The following is a 26,259-nucleotide window of genomic DNA, read 5'->3' as shown; positions in this document are numbered from 1 at the left end:
TTGTAGTATTCTCTTATAATCTGTTGTATTTCTGCAGAGTCTGTTGCTATTTCTCCTTGCTCATTTCTGATTTTGTTTATTTGAGCTTTCTCCCTTTTTTTCTTTGTAAGTCTGGCTAGTGGTTTGTCAAATTTATTTATCTTCTCAAAAAACCAGCTCTTTGTCTCATTGATCCTTTCTGCTGCCATTTTCGTTTCAATAGTATTTATTTCTGCTCTGATTTTTATTATTTCTCTCCTTCTGCTGACTTTGGGCTTCATTTGTTCTTTTTTCTCTAGTTCAGTTAGGTGAGCTTTAAGGTTGCTTATTTGGGATTTCTCTTGTTTGTTAAGATGTGCCTGTATTGCGATGAATTTTCTTCTTAATACAGCTTTTGCTGTATCCCATATGAGTGTATGGCATGCTATCATTTTCATTTGTTCCCAGGTATTTTTTTATTTCTTCTTTAATTTCTTCAATGATCCATTGCTTGTTCAGTAGTGTGTTGTTTAGTCTCCACATCTTTGTGCCTTTCTCAGCTTTTTTCTTGTAATTAATTTCTAGCCTTATAGAACTATGATCTGAGAAGATGCTTGTTATTATTTCAATTTTTTTAAATTTGTAGAGGCTTGCCTTGAGAATGTTCCATGTGCACTTGAGAAGAATGTGTATTCAGCTCTTTCAGGGTGGAGTGATCTATATATGTCTATTAAGTCCAATTGTTTTAGTTTTTCATTCAGCTCCACTATTTCCTTGTTGATTTTCTGTCTGGATGATCTGTCCATTGATGTGAGTGGGGTGTTGAGGTCCCCTACTATTATTGTGTTGTTTTTAACATCTTCCATTAGGTCTGTTAATAGTTGCTTTATGAATCTTGGTGCTCCTGTGTTGGGTGCATAGATATTTATAAGTGTTATTTCTTCTTGATGAAGTGTCCCTTTGATCGTTATATATTGTCCCTCTGTGTCTCTCTTTACCTGTCTTATTTTGAAATCCACTTGGTCTGATATGAGAATTGCAACACCTGGCTTTTTTTCCTTGCTATTTGCTTGAAGTATCGTCCTCCACCCCTTCACCCTGAGTCTGTGTTTGTCCTTGGGGCTGAGGTGTGTTTCCTGGAGGCAACAAATTGTTGGATCTTGTTCTTTAATCCATTTTGCCACTCTGTGTCTTTTTATTGGAGAGTTCAATCCGTTCACATTGAGAGTGATTATTGATGCATGTGGACTTAATGCTATCAATCTGTCGCTCATTATCTTGTTTTCCTATATTTCTTTTCCTGTGTGCTTTAGACTACCCATTTAATACTGCAATTTCTTATGCTGGGCTTCTTAGATTTTTCCTTATCTATGATTTGTGACTCTGTTCTGTACTTTATTTTAGTGTCTACCTTGAAGTTTGTATTTAGAATCTCGTGTATAATGTAGTCTATTCTCTGGTGGTCTCTTACCTACTTGACCAATACTGATTTAGACCCTTTGCTCTTCCCCTCCTAAATAATTATTTTCATTTTTTATTCCAACTCGTCTTATTAATTTGTAGTTAGAGTGCTAAGATCATCCTTGTTTTGGTAGTTTCCTTACTTTTACCCTAATGCTATAATTGAATATTTGCTATCCTGTTCTGGTTCTATCCATCAGTCTCCCTAGTCTGTGGATTGTGTCCCCTTTCTCCCTTTTTTCTCTTTTCAAGTATGAGAGCCTTCTTGAGGATTTCTTGTAATGGAGGGCTTTTAGTTACAAATTCCCTTAACTTTTGTTTGTCTGGAAAAGATTTAATTTCTCCCTCATATCTGAAGGAAATTCTTGCTGGATAGAGTATTCTTGGCTGAAGGTTTTTATCCTTTAAAGCTTTGAATATATCACTCCATTCTTTCCTAGCTTGTAGGGTTTCTGTAGAGAAATCCGCTGACAGTCTGATAGGGGTTCCTTTATAGGTTATTCTCTTTTTTTTCCTTACTTCCCTGAGTATTCTCTCCTTATCATTCCTATTTGCCAACTTTACTACTATGTGCCTTGCGGTAGGTCTTTTTACTTTGACAAATCTAGGAGATCTAAAACCTTCCTCTACACACATTTCTCCATTGATCCCTAGATTTGGGAAGTTCTCTTCAATAATTTCATTAAGCACACTTTCTGCTCCATTTTCCTTTTCCATATTCTTGGGAAATCCTATGATCGTTATGTTCTTACTCCTCATTGAATCCATTATCTCTCGGAGATTTTCCTCATTTTTTTTAATTCTTAATTCTCTTTCTTCCTCTGTCTGGCGCCATTCAGCCTGTCTGTCCTCGATTATGCTAATTTTCTCTTCTATGGTGTCTACACGGGCATTCAGGGAATCCATATTCTGTTTTATCTGGTCCATTGTGTTTTTCATCTCAAGTAATTCTGTTTGATTCTTCTTTATGATTTCAATCTCTTTTGTGAAGTAACTCCAGAACTCGGCTTGTTTCTCTATCTTTCTCTCTACCTCATTGAGTTTCTTGATTATAGCTGCTCTGAATTCATTATCACTTAGTTTACCTAATTCCAAGTCCTCAGGACTTAATTCTGTGTTTTTATTGTTTTCCTTCTGGTCTGGGGCTTTTATAAATTGCTGGATGGTAGAGGAGCGGTTATTTCTCATGGTGGTAGAATTCAGTTGCAGTTACAGCCTGTCGCCACTAGATGGGGGTCGAGAGCAGCGTGTTAGCTCTCTGCCTTGGGGCAAGATGGCTGAGCCCACTGGCTTTGCTTTGGGGGAGGGGCTGTTACTCACATCCACCGGTCTGGGTTCAGATCAGTTCTGTTCTCTGGTCTCCCAAGGCCCCTGATTTATAGGGTCCCCGCAGACGGAAGCTTTCCCCCCCCTCAGCGGGTCTCCACTGAATCAGTGGCAGGAGTCCTGGATAATCCCCCGGTCGCGCAGCCCCTCCCCCGCTCCTTCCCGACCCGCGCCACAGCGATCGCAGACTCTAGGGGAGGGAGCGATGTTCTCTCCTACCGTTCTGGCGCCTCCGAAGGTGTAAAGCTAGGTTTATGATCTCTGCCTTCTTGGTATTGTAGGTCTCTAACGAGCTGGCATTATGTTTATTCTCTGAAATTCAGTTCTTCCAATCTTTTGTTGTATTTTGGAGGGGAGAGAATCCCAGGTCAGCTCACCCCGCCATTTTGCTCCACCCCTCCCTTTGCTCATTTTTTAAGCCAACTTATTTGTGTATTTTTGTTATAGAGTTGTAGGAGTTCTTTATGTATTCTGGATATTGACCCTTTACCAGATATAGGGTTTGCAAATATTTCTCCCATTCCAGAGGTTGCTTTTCTATTCTGTTATTTCCTTTGCCCCACACAAGTTTTTAAGTTTTGTATAGTTTGATTTATCTATTTTTGCTTTTGTTGTCTCTGCTTTTGGCATCATACCCAAGAAATCATTGCTAAATTCAGTGTTGTGAAGCTTTTCCTCTGTTTTCTTCCAGGAGATTTATAGTTTCATGTCTTATATTTAAGTCTTTATCTTATTTTGAGTTAATTTTTGTATATGATGTAAGGTAAGCATCCAATTTCATTCTTTTGCTTGTGGATATCCAGTTTTCCAAACATCATTATTTAAAGAAATTGTCATTTGTTTATTGTGTATTCTTGGCATCAGTGTCAAAGATCATTTAACTATAAACACAATAGTTGATTTAAGGGTTTTCTCTTCTGTCCCATTGGTCAATATATCTGTCTTCATGCCACTACCATACTGTTTTGATTACTGTATTTTTGTAAGAAATTTTAAAATCAGAAAGAGTGAGGCCTCCAGCTTTGTTTTTCTTTTTCAAGGTTTGTTTGTTTGTTTGTTTTTTTTTTTTTTTTTGCTATTTGGGCTCCTTTGTGGTTCCATATAAATTTTAGCATTGTTTTTTCTATTTCTGAAAAAAAAAATATTCAGATTTGATAAGAATTGCATTGAATCTGAATGTCACTTTAGGTGGTATCTGCATTTCCACAATATTAAGTCTCCCAGTCCATGAACTCAGAATATCTTTCCATTTACTTGTTTCTTCTTCAATTTCTTTCAGCAATTTTTGTAATTTCCAGAGTACAAGTCTCTTGCTAACTTGATCTGTTTATTCTCAAATAATTTTTCTTCTTCTTCTTCTTCTTCTTCTTTTTTTTTTGGTGAGGAAGATTGGCCCTGAGCAAACATTCCTGTTTTTACTTGAGGAAGATTGATGCTGAGCTAACATATTGGCCTGTAGTTTTATTTTGCTTTTTTAGTATCTTTGTCTGATTTCAGTGTCAAGGCTATACCAGCTTCATTAAATGACTTTGACAGTGTTCCATCCTCTTCAATTTTTTGGACAAGTTTGAGAAGGATTGGTATTAATTCTTTTTTTTTAAACGTTCAGTAGAAGTGACTAGTGAAGCCATCAGGCCCTGAGATTTTCTTTGGAAGTTTTTGATTACTCATTCAATCTACTTACTAATTATAGGCCAGTTTAGGTTTTTTTCTTCATGACTTAGTCTTGGTAGATTGTGTGTTTATAAGAATTTATGCATTTCTTCTATCTTATCAAATTTTTTGGCATGTAATGTTCCATAGTAGTCTGCTATGATCCTTTTAATTTCTGTGGCATCAGTTGTAAAGTCTCCTCTTTCATTTCTGGTTGTTGTTATTTGAGTCTTCTCTTTTTTTGTTAGTCTAGATAAGGATTTACCAATTTTGTTGATCTTTTGGAACAAAAGGTCCGTTTCATTCATATTTTTCTATTCTCTATTTCATTTATTTCTGCTCTATTATTTATTATTTTTGCTTCTGCTAACTTTTAGTTTAGTTTTATCTTCTAGTTCCTTGGTGTTTAATGTTAGGTTGTTGATTTGAAATTTTTCTTTTTCTTTAATGTAGGCATTTTCACTATATACTTCCCTCTTAGTACAGCATTTCTTGAATTCCAGACATTTTGATATGCTTTGTTTTCATTTGTCTCAAGATTCTTTTTGACTTCTCTTTTGATCCATTGGTTGTTCAGAAGTGTGTTATTTAATTTCCCCATATTTGTGAATTTCCAGTTTTCCTTTCACTATTGATTTCTAGTTTCATTCCATTATGGTTAAAAAAGATGTTTGGTATAATTTCTATCATCTCAAAGTTGTTAAGACTGGTTTTGTTTCCTAATATATGATCTATGTTAAAGAATGTCCATGTGCTCTTGAGAAGAAGGTGTATTCTGCTGCTTTGGAGCAAAGTGTTTTTACATGTCTGTTAGGTCCAATTGGTCTATAATCTTGCTCAAGTCTTTTGTTTCCTTATTGGTCACCTGTGTAGCTGTTGTATCAATTATTGCATGTAGAGTATTGAAATCTCATGCTATTATTTTGTTACTGTCTGCTTCCCTCCAATTTTATCAATATTTACTTCATATTTTTGGGTTCTCTGATGTTGGGTGCATATATATTTATAATTGTGATATCTTCGTGGTGAATTGACCCTTTTATCATTATATAATGCTCTTCTTTGTCTCTTGTGACAGTTTTTCATTTAAAGTTTATTTATTTTTATTATAAGCAGACCACCCCTGCTCTTTTTTTGTTAGTATTTGCATGGATTATCTTTTTCTATCCTTTCACTTTTAGCTTATGTGTTTCCTTACATCTAAAGTGAATCTTTTGCAGATAATGTATCATTGGATCTTGCTTTTTAATCCATTCAACCACTCTATGTCTTTTGATTCAGGACTTTAATCAAGTTACATTTAAAGTAATTACTGTTACAAAAGGAATTACCATTGCCATTTTGTTCATTGTTTTCTGTATGTTTTGTATTTTTCATCCCTCTTTTCCTCTTGCAGGCTTCCTTTGTGTTTCATTGATTTTATTGTAGTGACAAGCTTTGATTCCTTTCTAATTTTCTTTTATGTATCTTCAATAGGTAATTTCTTTGTGGTTACCATGAAGATTCATAAAGTATCTTATAGTTGTAACAGTCTATTTTAAATTGATGACAACTTTTCTTCAATTGCATATAAAAACTCAACTCCTTAATATTTCTTCTCCTTCCATTTTATGTTATTGTCATCACAAATTACATACATCTTTTACACATTGTATCCATTAACATAGTTTTATAGTTCTAGCTATTTTAATGCTTTTATCTTTTAAATTCTCAGCCAGAATTAAAAGTGATTTACACACCACCATTACAGTATTACAGAATTCTCTATTTGGCTATATACTTACCTTTCCCAGAAAGATTTATATTTTCATATGCTTTTGTGTTGCTATCTAGTGTCCCTTCAGTTTATCTAGAAGGATTCTCTTTAGCATTTCTTGTAAGTCAGATCTAGTAGTGATGAACTCTGTCTGCTTTTGTTTATCTGGGAAGGTCTTTATTCCTTCATGATTTTGGAAGGAGTTTTTGCTGCATATAATATCCTTGGTTAACAGAGTTTTTTCTTTCAATAATTTGAATATGTCATCCTACTCTCTTCTGGCCTATAATATTTCTGGTGATAAACCCACTGATAATATTATGGATGTTCTGTTATACATGACAAACTGCTTTCCTCTTGCTGCTTTCAAGAGTCTCTCTTCATCTTTGGCATTTATCAGTTTGATTATAATGTGTCTCAGTATGGACCTCTTTGGGGTTATCCTAGTTAGCATTCTTTGCGCTTCTTAAAGTTGGATTTCCATTTTCTTCCTCACATTTTGGAAGTTTCTGGCCATTATTTCTTTAGATAAACTCTCCACTCTTCTCTGTCTCTTTTCTCCTTCTGGGATGCACATACTATGTATAATGGTCCCTTGATGGTATCCCATAAGTCCCTTGGACTTTCCTCACTTTTCGTTATTCTTTCTTCTTTTTAGCTCCTTTGACTCAATAATTTAAAATGACCTATTTTTTGTTTGACCAATCCTTGCTTCTCCTTGATCAAGTCTGCAGTTGAACCCCTTTAATGAAGTTTTTAATTCAGTTATATTATTCAGCTTCAGAAATCCTGTTTAGTTATTTTCTACAGTTTCCATCTCTTTGTTATATTCTCATTTTGTTCATACATCATTTCCCTTATTTTGTTTAGTTGTCTATCTGTATTCGTTTGTAGCTCATTGAGCTACTTTAAAACAATTATTTTGAATGCTTTGTCAGGTAATTCATAGATCTATGCATTTTGAGCATTGGTTTCTGGAAAGGTATTTTTTTCCCCTGGATTGGGCTGTGTTTCCATGTTTCTTCGTGTGTGTAATTATTCTTTTCTGCCATTTGGGTTCTTGAAAAAAATAGCCACCACTTCTGGTCTTTATGACCTATCTTGATAGAAGGGAACACCTTCATCAATAACCCCAGCTAGAGATTCTGGGGCCCTTTCAAATATTTTCTGTGGATTTGTATTCTTTGGGCTTGTGCATGTAATTCTCCAATTATAGAGGGTGGCTAGTTTCTTTCTTAAGAGTTCTTAATATTTTTCTTCCTCTGGTGTCTGTCTGTGATGCTGCTGGTTCTCTGATTTTACAACATGTCACTGAGCTCTCCTTTGTTCTTAGTGGTCCATGGCCATCAAAATTATGCCAGTTCCCCATCAGCATTCTAAGTCAGGAGACAAAAAATCCAGTTCCACAGGCAGCCCCCCAAAAAGCAGAAACGGGAAATATATTCCTCTCTTCTCTCTTTTCCTCCCAATGGAGAAGCTGCAGTTGGGCATTTTCTCTTGATTGTGCCAAGCTACGCTGGCCTGGGGTAAGGGTTTTTAGGGGTGAATTGCATTGACTTTTCTTGCCCATTTCAATGCAGCTGGTCTTGGCTTTGTGCTTATCTAAGGTACTGTGAATTCTTATCTGATTTCTGAAGTTTTCATAGAGTCCTTTTGAACTATATATTGTGTAAGTCAGTGTCTCTTTGGGGAATGAGATATGGGACTCCATATTCGACCAGTTTGCTCATGTATTGTTATAATGTAATGCAATAGCCAATAAACACTATATTTGTCTGACTTTCACATTAATCATAATTATTTTTAGGAATAACAACTGTATGTGAGTTTAATTTGTGTCTATCTATCTTATATCTTTCCTTATATTTATATGTGTGTGTGTGTGTGTAAATGTATGTGTGTATGTGTATGAAAATGCATGTGTATTTATATTAAAAATCCCTATTTATTCCTTAATTTTGGCACCAGTAGACATTCAAGAAATATCCTTATATTGTTGAGTTATAAACATATCTAATAGAAAAATAATCTTTTAGAGTTTCTTTTCAGGCAAGATTAAAAACACCTGTGCTCATTTTTGGGAAATAATGTTTATTCAAAACTGGTTGAATAACTAGTATGTTTAATGGATTGTCTATAAATCTAGATAGCACTTTTCAGGGACACTGCCCAAGGACAGCTACCTGGCTTTATCAGGTATATCATGTTTACTGCTCACTTCCTAGAGGCCCTTGGACTTACACTGCACTGTGACCAATGCCACTCCTTAATGCTCATTCTTATGATACAGGGACACAGTAGAGAAGCTTGAGAGAGATGAAGGTTTGTAAAGTGGGCTCTTATTAAGTACCTAGAAAAATTATCTCAAAAGAAAAAAATAGAAAGTGATTTCTGCCTCTGATAGATTTTTTGAATAATTTAAAACACTATATCAATAATAATCACTTCATCACCATCTTTTACCCCAAGTACCTGTGATTTCTGACAAGTCAAATAATCTTAAGCTTATTATTGTTGCAGTACCATGAGCATAGTTCCTTTCATCACTGCTATTAACCCCCTGAATTATACTATGTTACCTATCACTATCATCCTCCTCCTCTTCCTCTTCATCATTGCTGTCATTATCTTCATCAGTTATCATTACCAAGTTTGAATATTCTAAAGTCCTAGACATTTTGATGGGAGCATCAAACATATTTTACCAAAGTATGAATATGTGTGATAATCATTACGTCCATTTTACAGACAAGATAATTCAATTGAGACACAATAAATAATTTGATTAAGGACAAACAGATAATAAATTGAAGACTGATATTTGTCTATAACTTGAGAAAGAGAAGAAATTACCCTTGTAATACATTCTGTTTTATCAAGTGAGACCCAGCAAGCACTCTTCACTTTTTTGAGACACACCTGGTCTCTTTAATGGACTAGCATCAGAGTACTCCATTTCCAGTTTATGGGTGTATAGACAAGGTATGTCTTTGAGGAGTGAATCTAGAAGTATCAAAGGAACCTACCTTTCTAGACAGTGTCCAAGTCCTTAAGCCTTTAACATCCTCCCCCGGTAGAGACCTCTCTCTCTCAGGAATCTCTTCTGGCGAGTCTTTGGTTGCCCTCTGGACCTTCCTTCCTCACTTTCCTCAATTTTATTGCAGAGCATTTTTTTGTTCTGGAACTGGACCAGTTTTATCCTCTCTAAGTACATCTTTATGCAGATAGGACAGCTTTCAAATGTTCTAGGCAGCAAGATGTTTATACTTGGGTTATATCTTTAGGTGAGAAGTGAAAGTCCCTTCAAGTCCCTGTACTCCCTACTTCCATTCAATATTCAGTTAGTAGATAGATAAAGGTCTTTTATTGTTGTGGTGGTGGTGGTAGTAGTTGTGGGTTTATTTTATATTTTTCCTCTCAGGAATTAATTGATACAATGACAAGAGCTTACTTTTACCTTGATTTATATATAAATTAGATCTACCACTCAGCTGCTGTAAAAACTGAGTTGCCTTTTCCTCCTTGAGACTTACTTTCTTCACCTGGAAAATGGGAATAATAAAACCTGCTTTACTTTTGTCTTGCCACAATCAAATGAGGGAAAGGAAAAGCTAGATCTATTACAAAAAAAAATAACTGAAGATTATTTTGTCCAATCATGATGAATCACTGAGAATTCATGTGATGATGTGAGCACTTCCTCAAAACTCTCATGCAGTGCCTCAGTTGCATCTGTAGCTACCTACACAGAGTCCTGACATGTGTCTCTCTCTTTTCTTTGGTCTTTTCTTCCCCAGCCTGCCAACCTACCTGGAGTTTCTGCTTGAGCTTGAAAATATTGTTTCACACATCAACCTCGTGAAGCTACATAGTTCTTTCTAGTGGAACATCCATAGGAAAAGGAGTCTCACTCTTGCAATATTGATGACATTTCCTGGAAAAACTTTGATGTATTAGTTTGCTAAAAGTAAAACCAAACAAAATCTAATACACACACACACAAAACTTTTCAGCTAACATGAGAATGGGGAGAAGCACAAGCGGTGAGGTCACAGAGGACACCATCACACCACATATGAATAGTGCCTCATATGATACTTAGAACAAGTCAGGCATGTCAAATAATGAGAGCCCTCCCAACATTAACCTTGAAATCATTTCTCAGAAAGCATGACTGCCCTTCCAAGATCAGAATGAGTAAACAACACATGTAAACACACACACAAATACGTAGACACAGGCACACAATTCAATGGATGACCCCGCAAAAAACAAAAACAAACTATCCTTATACTAGAATCATGCCAGTGGAGGCAAATGCAATGGGAAGCAAGAGGCACCTCCTCTTTTGGCAATGACTTCTTAAACAAAATGGGAGTTTATCACCTGTGGAAAGTTACCTCACACCAGGATGAAGAGGAACTTCATGTCTTGTGCTTTTAGTGTAGATTTGATTTTTCAGGCTGGTTAAATGGGTTTGGGAGGAAAAAACAGGTGTGAGAGACTGGGATTTCTCAACAGCAAAGTGATTTCATCAGGATGCAATCTTGGCTACTGAGGGAAGATGGAAGCTGTTGTTGTAGTCAAATATTGTTATTGATTAAGTATTTTGTTGAAGTATTATTGCTTTCATGACCTGACTTCCTAAATAGAAATATTGCAAAAACTTTACACATTTTGTATATCACCAAATTAGTTTCAATCCAATTGCATCATTATCAGCATTATTTTATTTTAACTCTCTGGTGATTCCAGCTGTTCAAATTTTAACACTTAAGGCTCAATCTTGAATTTTTGATGCACACGATACAATTTGTTCCCTGTGATACTAGAGGAGTTTTCCTTCTGTACTCTCAGTTTTTTCCCCCACGTGCTGATTTCTTTTAACAACTGAAAGGAGCCAGAAATTAATTTCAACCTTCTAAACTAGGGGTAAATTGGGAAAGAGGCTCGAAAACCTTACATCCATCCAAGAGCAGAAGTTTCAGTATTGAGACACAGCTGGTAATGAAATCTCGTGGAACCCTAGGGAAGAATCCTGCCAGGCTGAAAGCCCAGAAATTCTGAGCATTTGAAAGGTACTTAACATGCTCTACTGAGGTGTGGAACAAATGCTGAAAGACCACGAAATGCACTGGGGATGTTGTATAGAACTGACCATGTTGTGATATCTACTCTTAAGCAGGGGCCAAAAAGTAGCTGTTTGGGCCCTGATTTTGTTTATGAAGAATATGCATTAGGTATTCAAAGCTGCCCAAATATTAGTGATGAGATATTTGAGGAATACGTGTAGTAAATTGTAAATTGTAACAGTAGGATCTAAATGGGAAACTTATTAACGTTTATTTTAAGTTTACTATTTGAAATACACTTTAGATACATTATCTTTGTTTCCACAGTGACCGATTGTCAAACTTCTCTTCTCCTAGAAATTCCTTTCACTCTCTTAAAGGGCTAATTCATTTGATGTGCCCTAAGATTACTACCAGTGAATGTATATTACTCTATATTGCAATATGCTACAGATATTTCATTAATTTTCCTTTATTTACAAAACATTTTAGCATCTCACTTTCTGTTTTCTTATCTATAACTAACATCAATATCATTTTTTGTGACTACAACATCCATGCAGTTCCATTTAATTCTTCAACCTCCTCAAGTCTACTTTTCCACCTCTGAAGCTCTGCTTTCCATTATCTTTCTCTCTAAATATAATACCCTATACTTAAATCTCACATAATTTTATCTCAGCTCCAAAAAATTTTAAGCCACATTAGGACATTCACTGGATGATCTAACTGCTTTTTCACTACTACCATTTCTTTTGTGTTATCATTTCCCTTCTAATTCAACTTAGATTTAATAATCTGACCCTAAAATTGCTTGTTTAAACAGATTTTCAACTCCCTTGAACCTTTCTTCATTTGTCACACATATCTGACCAAAATCAAGCCCATTAAAGGCAGCACATTGACTAATGAGCTTTTACACAAATTTAGTTGAATGATTAAATGACATTATATGTATACATATATAATATTGTTGTATTTTCTGACTTGACTAACTTTAAATTTATGATAAGAGATTTCAGGTGTGCCTCCAGCACTCCTAATAATGTCTCAATATTTTCCTGGTTCTTTCTATTTGCAATGGCTTGTGATAACAATTTCCGTTTCTTCTCAGAACTTAAATACACCTTCCCCTTGCACAGTCTCAGCTGAGGCTTCACTATTAGTTCACTGCAAAAATAGAAGCCATCAGATAAGTATGTGTCATCTTCTCACTACCAATTATATCCACCTGTCTATACACATGCATACACCCATATTCTTCCCTGTACAATTGATATACTATCTCTGTGTGTATCTAAGGCCAAAACCTCCATTCACGCACTGGATTCCATTGGCTCTTGACTTCTCAAAAATGTCCTTCTGTAAATACATATTTTCCCACTTTCCTACATTACCAGTGTTTCCCTCTGTCTTTCCAAGCGGTATGGGGGAAAAGACGTATAGAAACTTTCATTTCTGGGGCTGTAGAATTTACCTAAAAAATATCTCTTGTAAACAAAATATATATATCCCTGATACAAATTGGGAGTATGATATAGCAGGGATAATTTTATAAGTATGATTGAGTTTCATAAAATTTTAAGGTAAATCCCCAGGCAGTAAAAATGAAGAGAGACTAGAAAATCATACTGACATGTTGACACCATAGCTATGACTGTGCTCAAGGTATTTGCTAATCTCAGTAATTTAGATATATTGAGTTTGAAGGGACTCATGTGGAGAAGTAAAACAAAAAAGCCTCAAGCTTTACAATTTTATTATCTATTTTAAATATAGTTTTTCTTAAAGTAATATGCACATCATTGTAAAATTAAAAATATATTACAAGTTGAAAAAGAGAGGGATAAAGAACATACAAAGAAAGAGAAGAAAGCCAGGGCCCACAAAATTCTCTACCCTCAATGAAAGGTAGGACTAGAAGAAAAAGTTGTGTTGTCAGCTATGCTCTGGGAGAGACAACATGCCTGCTGAGGATTCATTCACCTAAGTCTCATCTCCTATGGGCCTGAAGTTTGAATTTAATCTAATCTCAACTCAAAGAGTTAATTCAAAATGCTCAGAGATTGGGACCATCTTAGAACTCCTAGTTGGAATAAATGGAAACAATCTCTGCAGTCTGTTTTCTTATAGTATTCCCATAAATCTCTGCTGTTGGAAAATGAGTATATAATCCCAAATTATGAGACATAAAAGAAAAATATGACCATGAATCAGTCAGTAGTAAAAAAAAAAGCTCAAAGTAACACATATATTGGATAGTGCATATGTTCAAAATGCTTAGAAAAGCAAAAGAGAAAGTTGTAAATATGAATCAGGAATAAGATACTAGCCTAAAAAGAGGCAAATATTAGAAATTAAAAATTGTACTATTGTAATTTTTACAATTACAATTGGGTGTGTAAAACAGAGTTTAGACAAAGTAAGATTTTGTGAGAAAGAAGGTACATATAAAGAAATTATCTGGAATGTAAACAGAGAGAGAGTGAAGAAAAAGAAAAAAAAGAGGAGACTAAAAGCTATTGTAGGTAAAAATAGAAAGTTTAGTATAAGACTAATCCAGAGAAAAGAAATACCAGAAAAAGAAGGTGAGTAAAATTGAAAGAAAGTAATACCTGGAAGAAAAAAATAATTCTTAGATCTATATATTAATAAAATATTCATACAGAAAAAATAAAATGAAACTCACACCTAAGTAATTGTGGTGAAAAAAATGAGATGATAAAATTTTAAATTATTCAAATAGAAAACACAGATTATCTACTAAAATATAGAATTTAGATTGATCACACCCTTCCAATCAGCAAAAATTGAAGCCAAAAGACCAAAAATAATAAATTCCTTCAATGTACTGAGAAAAATAATTCTCAAACCAAAATTGATTAACCAACTAAACAAAGCATCTAAGGATTAAGTAAATTAAACACATTTTCCTAGACACGCACACACACACACACAACAAATTTAAAAGAAACAAAAAACAATTTACTAACAACAAAAGATCTCTTCTCAAGGAATTTCCTCTATGACATGCTTCAGAAACAGGAAATCTCAGAAAAAAAAAGGTTTTTATTTATCTAGTAACGTCTTGCTTTGACCTTAATTACTGACATAGTTTTGCTCTGTGCATACTTCTAGTTTAGGCTACCTTTTTGTTTCATGGTTATATATGGACTGTAAAGTGGTTATTTCAGATTGAAGCATGGAGGAATCACAGGGATGTTTAATTAACCCTGCTTGTGGACACTTCACTTCACTCATGTGTCATTACCAGAACTGAGTCACATGGCTGTGCTTTATGGAATGGGAAAGCTACATAATGCAGTGGCTGGATTACCACTTTCCAGATACACCTCAGCTATAGTCCTGCATCGCTTAATGATGGGAATACGTTTTGAGAAATGGGTCCTTAGGTGATTGTGTTGTTGGGCAAACATCATAGAGTCTACTTACGCAAACCTAGATGGTATAGCCTACTACACATGTAGGCTATATAGTACTAATCTTGTGGGACCCCCTTTGTATATGTGCTCTGTCGACCGACATGTCATTATGTGGTACACGACTGTATAACGGTAGTGGAGGACAGATTTTGGTGGACAGCTTAGCTTGCTCCATCACTTCAGCTCAGTATGATTGTTTCCCATGTTCTCTTTACCTGGAAGACTGTTTTGCTCAAAGATGACTCATATTTTATTGTTAACCAAAGGACAGTTAATAATTTTATAATACAGATCTTCCTTGATTAACAATGGGGTTACATCCTCAAAAACTCATAATCTAAATCTATCAAGCATCATAGCTTAGCCTAGCCTAACTTAGGTGTGCTAGGAACAATTCCACTAGCCCACAGCCAGGCAAAATCATCTAACACAAAACCTATTTTGTAATAAGGTGTTGACTACCTCATGTAATTTATTGAATACTGTACTGAAAGTGAAAAACAGAATGACTGTGTGGGTACAGAATGGTTGTAGGTGTATCGGTTGTTTGCCCTCGTGATTGCGGGGCTGACTGGGAGCTGTGGCTCCTGCCACTGCCCAGCATCAGAAGAGAGTATGAAACCATATATTGCTAGCCTGGGAAATGATCAAAATTCAAAATTTGAAGTACAGTTTCTATTGAATGCATATTACTTTTGCATCACCGAAAATCAAAAAATCGTCAGTCAAACCATTGTAAGTCAGGGCCAGTCTACATTACAATCACAGTCAAATTATTTTATGTCTGGAAAGGACTTCAATGATTACATATCTTTCTTTCTTTGATCTGTCCATCTTTTTATCTATCTTTTTCTAAGCCCCAACTAAGGATCGGGCATTAAGTACAGAGTGGTGACCAGACAGGCCACATAAGAAGCTCAAGGCTGGAGGGCAAGATTGGAGTTAGACAAATAAGCATGTATAATAAACACGCCTATGAAATCATTACCTCTAAATCCTATTCAGACATGTGTTTTTATTTTTAACAGTATTTTTGTTTTTAGCAGAGTTATTCAAATCCATAGTTTAAAAAGCATTACTAACAAAATATTTATGATAAAGTTCATTGTCCTTTGCTTGACCTCAGCCTACCCTCCAATTCCATTCCTTTCTCTTCCATATCAATTTTACTACTTCCCAACTTACATTTTCCAAATCATTTTTTATCATGGTTTTTGAATAAATTAAATAGTCACTGTTTATATTATTCATTGATGTAAATATTTTTCATTGATAAGTAATATGTTATTGTTATATTTCATTGTTCAATTTTTATTTTTCTTGGAGTTAATGATTTTATTTTTTCTTTTTATTCTTGTGGAATCTGAGTCTGGATAAAAGTAAGTTATCCAAGTTTTCACAGATGCAAGGAAATTAACAAGAAATTCAGAAAGATTTTTTTATTGTGAAGATCGTGCTCATCCTTCTCTGCAACATGCTGAAGGTTCTGGAATCGTCATTGCTGTAAGTATGCAAAACAAATGAAAATTTTAGCCCAATTCTGCCGTAACCTAAAGCCATGTGATGGTAATATGTGGGAAAAGGGTGACGGTCAAGTTCTTATAGTGGTCTTTCCCCCAAAAGCTCCAAGGATAAAGTTTTGTTTGTTTATTTAGAGTATAATAATCATGAGTATCTTCAATTTACTCATAACTTTTTAAAATTGATGAGTATATAAGAAAATTATAACTAGCAAATCAAGTGACACTGCTTTTGTTTTCATGCTATTGATGTAAAATTACGTAGAAACAGATAGGTTAAAAATTGGCTTAAAATTCTTAAGTAAATTAAAATTCAACTGATAAGAGGAAAAAAGTGATGTGGTGGTATTCAGACACGACCATAGGCTGGGCATAACTGCATGTTAAAAAGTGGTAATAGTAAGTATCCTTCTGTTTCCTATCTATTACGGATAAGTCATGGTGATAGATACACATACACATGTCTAGCCTTTTAACTATTTCATCCAAGTAGATATATTTAGCTCCATTTACAGATGAGGAAAATTATAAAAAAAACAAAGTTAAGTGAATTTCCCCAAATATGAAGGGCAGAGAAAACCTGCCAAATACCAGCCCTGCTCGAGTCTAATGCCACCTTCTTCATCGTCTGCCTCACCTAATTGTACAAGGAGGAGGAAAGTTCCCATAAGTTTACACAAGACTAGAGGCAAAACATTTTTGCTTGTTTGCTGTGTAGAATTTACTCACCATACAGGGCTGTGCAAGGCAGAAGGAAATGCAAAGTTCTAACCCTTTACAAGAGGTCATGAAAAAAAATCACAAAGCAAGTTTTGTAATAATGTAAAACTATGATGTGAAGAGAGGTACCAGCAGTCTGTGATTTATTGTCAGTAGTTAATTGTTGGTTACATTTTTAACTACTTTTTCTAAATGATAGTGCAAATGAAATCATATAAAGATGCCATGCCCCTATTAGTTTCTAAAGAGTCTGTTCTAATTCTGGATACAAAGCTACTTGACACCAAATACTGTCTACATTAATTTGAAAACACTATATAGCAGACAATAACATTGCCCTTTGTCTTATTTTGTGTTTTTGTTTTCAAAATCACAATGCATCAGCATCATTGAACTTCTTGAGGTTATCTAAATATTTTCTCCTGTTTTAGACAATTGTGCATATAACTCTCCTACTCTAAAATCTTTGATTGGCTTCCATGGTTGTAATATTTAGCAGAAAAACTCCAGAACCTCACTCCACATATTTTTTCAGTTCTTTTACCATTCAGCATATTCCCTTGGTTTTGTTCTTATCTGAATTCCTCCCTCTGCAATGTCGTCTCATTTATTCTATGTTTTCCATGCACTCAGGTCGCAAACTTCCCAAAAATAACCATGCTTATTTTCAGAAACACTTCTTGCCTATTCTTGTTGCCTACACTATCCTGTCTTTTCTGGCCCCTGTTTGTTGCCTTCTTGAGACACATCAAAATCCACACAGACAGTGTCTGCTTCTAGTGTGGAGAAAGTGTTTACAGGTGTGATGGGAAACACGCCTAATATTTCTAAGACTGTTATTTATTTTTGTTCCTGGAGGTCTGTTTCTACGATCAGTAGGTTTGCTCTGAGACTTACACAGAAGAAATGATGGCCCTGAGGCCATGGGGTTGCTGTCTGTCTGAGGGAAAGTGCTCCGTGTCCCTCCCTTCCCTCATACAAACAGCTGGGGGTGTGCTGCCTGCCAAGGAGAGCTGTGCACCTGTGTGCAGCGTGGGATCACTGCCTGAGCTCTGGGTGTCCCATGACGCCCCAGAGCCATCTGGATAAGCAAGCGAGTGCCAGGGAATTAGCAAATTTGGACACAAACCAAATCAAGCAACTTACTCAAAAGAAAGACCAAACTTTTTCAATGTTCTTTTCTTAAAAGGTGATGGAAAAATTACAGATGTGGAGGCAAAGTTAGGTTAAACTTACTACTGTACTTCTTAAAATCTTTGTTACCTTAAACTTAGTTAACTTTTCTAATCTTATTCTCCTTACCTAAAAAAAAGTCAGAGAATAATATGTATATAAAGCTCCCAACTTGATACACATTATGTTTAATGTTTCATTTCTTCTGACTTCACTTGAGTCACGTCACACAGCAGTATCTCCAGTTCTATCCCGGCCTGAGAAAACTCAGTGCTTATCTTTGTGCGATAGCTTATGCAAATTCCTCTCTCAAGGAATAGACAATAACTCCTCTTCCCTCATGTGAGGGTTGTGCTTAGTGACCTCCTTCTAAAGAAAACAGGATGGAAAGGGAGGAGGAGGAAGAGAACTTTACAGTGGAGAAAACTGACAAACAAACACTCTCTCAAGCCAGTGAAGAGTCATCTTCATAGCATGTGCTTTTGATATGATGTACAGAAAAGTGACACTTCACCTCTGCAGTCTTGGTCCCCCAATCCCATAACCCCAGTTTGTCCATGAGAGAAATAGCAAGCCAACCCAAATTGCAGAACACATTAGAGGAGCCTAAGCCTGGTATCCTGAATGAGATCCTAGAGCAGAAAAGGACATTTTTGAAAATTAAGGAAATCTAAATAAGGTATGAACTTTAGTCAATCATGATGTATCAATATCAGCCCTTAGTTGTGACACACATGCCACAGTAATAGGTTAATAATAAGGAAAACTGACTGTGATGTAAAAGGAACACTCTATACTACCTTTTGTAACTATTCTATAAGTCTAAAGCTATTATAAAATTAAAAAACTTATTTAAAAAGTCAAATGTATAGAATATGCAGTAAGAGAAATTGGTACATGGCCTGTCCCCATTTTCCTCTCTTACTCTGACTGTCCCGTCTTCAACATTAGACCGTAAAAGTACGTTTTTAGAAATTCGTTGTATATAGACAATCAATTTTGTCTAAAGGTGGTTTAGCAGAAATTCTTTTCTTAATTGAAACACTTCTTTAAAATGTTATTTACCGAAACTTCTTTTAAGTTAAATCTGATTTTGCATTTGCCTGGTCTATAATTCCTTTTGGGAAAACAAAAACAAAATGTTGGAATATTTTGTCCACAATCTTAGTTGAGTTTGGATTCTGCTTCAGGCAGAATTCAGTGAGCTTCTTTCATAAAGAGATACTGGGAGTCATACAATCACACTGACAGATAATTTATATTTGATGAATTTATCCTAATGAAATATTGTAACAAAAATAATTAAACCTGGGCAAATTTGCAAAAGCAAATGGGTATCACATATGAAAAATGTGGATTAAAAAAAGATCTCTGAGCCAAATGAATTCTGGCAAAAAGAATTTTTGGCAAGATATGAGGAATATGATTTGTCTAATTTACCCAATGTTCTAATATCTACTCTATGGATTTGTTAAGAGAAAACTGACTATAATATGAAATAAAATTTACTTTCCTCTTCACTAAGCCTACCTTTGGACCACAGAGGAGAAATACCTAATTACCTCTGAGTCAGAAATTCTGTGTATCACAGTTCTAGTTTACGTTCATTCAAATGACTGAGCAGGTGAGATGCTGAGAGTGAGAAATATCTGAATTCAAAGTCAAACTGTAATATTCTAATGACATTGGCAACTTCTCCAACTTTGCAAAATCTCATTTTCTTCTCTTAACATAAAGGTAATAATAACTACTTAGTGCACTAAGCACCTGGTAATTGAGAAATAAATATTAGCTTCTTTCCTTTGTGTTTCCACTTTCCATAACTCTCGTCCCCATCTCTTGAAAACAACAGAAACAAATGAAAATCCACTCATTGCTTGCCACATAAAGTTCAGTTGACACACAAAATGTTGAACGGTTTTTAATTATTCTTCCCAGAGTTCCCAATCACAAGAAAAATATTTACCACAACCCAAGAATTTTTTTTTAATTATGATGATTATGGGAGTTTGTGCCTCTCTGAATTTCTCTTACCTAAAATAGTCTGTATTCAAGTTTACAGGGCAAGTCGTCCCATGGAGCAGAACTAGAAGCAATCACAGTTATTGTACCTATTAATGTGGTGACACAAGGGAGATCGTTCAACAAATATTTGACATTGTTAATGAATCTGGCATACTTAGCCCAAGACTTATTCTCTTTAATTCAATTCCAATTTTTTAACTGAAAAGAAATGAAAATTAATCCTCCAAAAGTGTCCAATATGACCCAGAATAGTTTTCCTTTATCATCTGTTAATCCCCATAATAATTGATTTATTTAGAGAAAAAAGAAATGACTCCCTTTATTTCAACGTGATTTCCAAAGCATCTTGTAAGTCTCTTCATAACTCTTACTTCTCTGAATTTACTCTCACAAAAATATTCCTTCTCAGGTTTTTTTCTGTAAGATTCTTTACTAGCTCTCAGTAGTCTACACAAGATAAGTTCAAGCACTTCAGCATGACCTACAATGTCTTCCATCACCTGCTTTCCTCCCAAATGTCACCTCCTGCCACTCACCTATTTGCAGTTTATGCTCTGACAATGGTGAACTATCTAAATGTTCTATGTTGTTTCATGATTCTATTCATTGACTTATCTTATTTCTTTTATCTTTAATGAACCCTGTTTCCTGTTTTTAAATGAACTCTTACAACTTTTGTTCAGTTCAGGTGTCATCTTCTTCAGAAAACCTTAAGCCTCAAAATTTGGATTGATATATTTCTTTTTTCTATACTCACAGAACATTTTTCTTTATGCTAACATAGCTCTTCAATTATTAGCTAGAAATAATGTTTAACTGCCTGTCTCAACCAATTATTAATTGAGGACAGAAATTGTGTCCTTTACATTCTTTCATTTGCAATGACTATCAATATGCTTTCGCATTTAGTACATGGTCAATTTTTTTCCCCATTGGACAATTTGCCACCTATCTCAATGCTGGATTTAATCATCCGTAAGAACTATTACTTCATTTGATTAATTATCACAGTAATTCTGAAGCCATTATCATTACCATTTACAGGAAAGAGAAACTGAGGCTCAGTGAATGCTAATTATATTGCATAAGAAAATATTTTTATAAGAATTATTCAACTTCAAAACTCATGCTCTTTCAACTATGTCACTTAACATCTATCCTGCTTGCTCATCTCTCAAGTAATAACACAATTTTTCTAATCCTAAGAATTTTCTTTGCTTATTGTGGTGATGTAAATTATAGCTACTTGAATACAAAGAGAAAAGAATTAATCATGACCCCAGGATGGACAAAGAGGATTTCATGAAGAAAAACAGAACTTGAGTAGACTCTGATATAGAACAGGATTTATGGAGGTAAGGAAGCTGCAGGGAAGAAACTCTTGGTGGGTTCATGCCATTGGTATGGACATATGAGGTTCATGTTTGTTGTTTTGACAATTACTTTTTTTATCAGGAGAGGAGAAAAGAAAAGCTATTAAGATGAAACAATAATGTTTATTCTCAAAGAAAAGACATGTGGACTGACAAGAAGGGGGTCAAGAAAGGAACTTTTATTTTTTTACTTTAAGTAGGTTTTATTTTGTTTTTATTTATTTGATTTTGTTTTAGTTTTTTGGTGAGAAAGATTGACACTGAGCTAACATCTGTGCCAGTCTTCCTCTATTTTGTATGTGGGATGCCTCTACAGCATGTCTTGATGAATTGTGTGTAGATTTGCATGGGGGATCTGAGCCCATGAACCCCAGGCTGCCAAAGTGGAGTGCGTAAACTTAACTACTACACCACCAGGCTGGCCCAGTAGATTTTATTTTTTAAAACACTTTTAGAATTACAGAATAATTGAAAAGATAGTACAGAGATTTCCCACACACACCGTACTCAATGTCCCCTATTGTTTATATCTCGCATTGATGTGATACATTTGCTACAATTAATGAGACTATATTGATACATTATTAATAACTAAATTTCACAGTTTCTGTAGATTATTCAAATTTTCTTAGTTTTTATCTAATATCCTTTTATTGTTCCAGGATCCTATCCGGGATACCACTTGATATTTAGTTGACATTTCTCTTTAGGTTACTCTCGACTGTGGCAGTTTCTCAGACTTTCTTTATTTTTGAAGACCTTGACAATTTTGCAGAATATTAGTGAGGAATTTTGTAAGATGCTCTGCTATTAGATTTTGTCTGATGTGTCAAAATTTCTACTGTCCTAAATAACTGTCTAGTAATTTACTAAAGCTTACTTAGAAGAAATGTGGTATATAAACATAAATTATGAACATAATTGGTATTATAATCTTGGAACCAGGCAAAGCAAGAAGCACTGAGAGGGTAATGGGCAATGGAGTGTTCAAAAGCTGACTCCCCAAACATTATCAACACAACCTATTGATAAGACCATACTGAGTGTATTGCTTACCTCAGTAATAGAGAACAGCACTCTGCAAAACTTTAGCTGTGTATGTGGGGAAGGGGGAAGAGTCTTGATTAAGATGGGGTAAAGATCAGGATACAATAACCCAGAACTGGTGGAAACCTCAAAAGAAGGATTTTGAGATGAGGAATATGAAGACTATTGGGGCACAGACTATCTGTCGATATTTTCCTTTGAAGAGTTCCTGGGTCTTTTGAAAAGTTTCTGTAGTGAACCATTTACTTGGGCAGGAGACTTAAAATCATGCTAATGAGAAGAGGGAGATAGCACAAAGTCATATTACTGTAGACAATAAGACATGGTTAACATTCTCAGTGTCCAGGCTGAGTGTAGGGGAAAATGGTTTCAGTTCTCAGGGTATTTAAAGTTCTGCATGGCAAGTAAGAAAATGAAAACACATGCTCTGCACACCATAGCATGCATCACTAGTTACACAAGTCATAGTGTTTAGTAAAGCTCTTCATTATACATTTAACCTGTTTCAATCTTGGATTCGTTGTTTAAGATGACAGAATAAAGGCACTAATGCTCCCTTTTCTTCTAAGTAATCACCCAACACAAAAAGGAGAAGGGAAAACAGAAACATAAGTTTATGTTTAATGCATCCGAGTGATATTTGTGAAAAATAACACTCACTATAAAATGACTGTTAATAAATCTATAAAACATGATGTTAAGTAAATTTCCAAGGAAGCACAATGAAATAGTTAGCTTTTTCAAAGAAGATCCCAAAACAGGTGTACAAGAGCTCAAGGAAGTCAAGTAGTAAGTAAAGAAGTAAAATTAAGTGCACAAATTAAAAACATGACACCATAAAAAAAAAACCGTGAAGTTAAATGAATTATGAAATACTATTTCATTTTATTCTAATAAAATAAATTTGAAATTACTGGATTAAATGGAATAATGCAATTTTATGGAAAAAATTTGCAAAACTAATAAAAAAGATACGTTAAATGGACAATTATTATGGATGAAATAGAGAAAGTTTTTAAAGTTCAATGCCCCAAATAACATGATGCTCATAAGATTCACAGAGGTAGTCTTTCAAACATTTGGAAATAGATGACTCTAAAGCCTGTCAAACTTTTTAATAGTATGAAAAAGAAGGAATTCTCTTCAATATACTTTATGAAGGTAGAACGATATAAATTCCAAAACATGTACAAAGAGAAAACTCTCCATATTTTTACCTAATGAAATACCCTAAAGAAAATAGCATACATAATTTAGTGACATATTTAGAGAAAAATAAGCCTTTCAAGAGAGGATTGTTACCATTTTTGACACTCGATTATCATATTTTACCACAGAAATTGGATAAAATAAAAAAAAATCATAAGGGGGTATCTCCATAAGTATTAAAGTCATTGATATGTTTGTTGTAACTTAATTCCTTGATATAAAAACTCAATAATATATGGATATTATAAAATATAAATAAATCTTAAATGTGATTTAATATAGATCTACCAAGCATAATTTACAATCCACAATACAGAAGAATCATCTTTAGATATAATCCAGCTATATTATGAGGAGCCTGACAATCTTTGATTGCAGTTAGATCCTTGAAGCAAGGAGAGAATAGTGAATTAAGCTTTCCTGAAAGTTTCTCCAACAAAATACCACCAATGAAGTGATTATGGTGACTGAATGACGTCCTCATCGACTACACTCTAAGCCAACTTAAGCTGCTAACATTGTAAACTGACAGTCCGCACTATAAATCTGCAACCCAAGTGTGTTACTACTCCGATAGACAAACCCCTTCTCTTTGTTCTGACTCCCACTTTGAAAAATTATAAAAGAATCTTTTGAAGGTATTTCATTTGAAATACAGAAATCTACCAATAATTATCTCCTTCAAAGTAGTATGAGAAATCTTTGTAAACGGGGAATTCAGAAGTTTCAGAGTAACTCACCTTCATGGCCTCACAGGAAATTCTTTAAATTAGAAGACAATGGGGAAATGCTTTGTATTTGAAACCACATCTACACCTACCCTCTCCCCAGTTATGCTTCTTGTATTAGGCAATTTCACTATTTTGCCAAGTAATTTATGAGATGAAGAAGTCAATCTGAATGAGTGAGAAGTTTGAGTTCTGGAGTACTTTTTAAAAAAATACTGTTTCATAAATTTCAAATACTAGGGTAATTTCAATTCTGAATATTTTTGTAATTATGCAGTCCACTTGACTCAGTTTCAGGAAGAAAACTTCATAAGTCAGCATGAATAGTGGAAAAGCCGAGTGGAGGGAAAACCACTCTGAGAGGGATTTATTGTTACCTTGGGCAAGGCCATAACCTTCAAATGTTTTGGTTTCAATCCATCAGATTCCTCCTCCATGTCTCTGCATGGAATGTGGAAGTGGTGGAAACTATAGAGAGGTAGGGTTCACAGAGGAGATACCAACTGCCGATGCTAATGGGGATAGAAACTGGGAGGAGTTGGTTGCAGACCCAGGAATTTGGGATCAGGATGCTGGGACACACATTGAAAGGTAAAGAGATTTGGACCCCTCTCGAGATCATATATTCTGAAATCAGATAGTCTGAATGGCTCTTAGCTCTGTCAATTACCAGCTTTCTGGGACTGAACAAATTATTCAACCTTTCTAGGCATGATTCCTCTTCTGAAATGTGGGGATAATAATAGTCACATCCTAAGAGAATGTTGAGAACATAAAATGAAATAAACATGTAAAACAGTGGGCACAATGTGTTAGGTATCGTTATACTGATGTTATTCAGGGCTCTGTTTAAGGGCTGAGTGTCAAAGAATGTGAGTGGGTTAGCTGGTGCAAGGCATCAGGAATGGGACTGAGAAACTCAAGATAAAAATGCATCTGATGATATTTATTATGCTTCTCACATACTCCTTTTTAAAGATTCAAAGATCATGGCATATGTAAAATATAAAAAGTATAAATAAAAGATTTGATTATATAATTAGCCATATTCTTCTGAAAATAATGCTTAAAGCATTTGAATATAGTTTTTCTTTTCGTTGCATTAGTTGAGTGCCTTACAATAGCATCTAAAGTTTGTTAAACCATATCATCTTTTCAAAAGAAGGAATAAAGGAATTTTACCTCAACCTAAGTTGAATTGCCAAAACATTGAACTAGTGAGATCCAGATAAACAAATTTCAACTTTATTTGCTACTCCTTTGGATTTAATTTGATGCTCAGAAAGCTTAAGCTTTGGAATTTCTCATGTATAATGGCCCTTCATAAGACTCACTCGTGCAACAGAGGCCGGGATTGCTGTCCCAGCCTGGCCTCATCCCCTAGCCTTTAATTATCACAAGCCTATGGACTATGCTTAGTATCCAAAACCTTTCTTTGTCCCCAAGAGGAAGACTCTGAACTAAATGTTGACATAGGGCACTATGACCACCCAGTAATGGGGACTGGATGTTACTGAGGAAGATGGAACTTAGCTCACCCTGCTGACTTACTGCTGTGGCAGTTGCCCTCTGATGCCAACCAAGTAAAATCAAAGCCCTGGAGTTCACTGAGGACCTGGCACATAGCAAGAAGTTTTTCTCAGCAAGAAACTGTGGAGCTAGATCAAATATGGCATTACCACAAATGAGTAGTGAAGGTGCAGAAAACTTTAATAAACTATCAGTACTGATAATTTTTTAAAAATCAAATTAACTATGCTAGATGAAAGATTAAATTAACTTTACATTGTTTCTA

The sequence above is a fragment of the Equus przewalskii genome, chromosome 17, assembly GCF_037783145.1.
Source record: "Equus przewalskii isolate Varuska chromosome 17, EquPr2, whole genome shotgun sequence".
In the NCBI taxonomy this organism is placed as follows: domain Eukaryota; kingdom Metazoa; phylum Chordata; class Mammalia; order Perissodactyla; family Equidae; genus Equus; species Equus przewalskii.
This window is presented reverse-complemented; position numbering follows the sequence as displayed.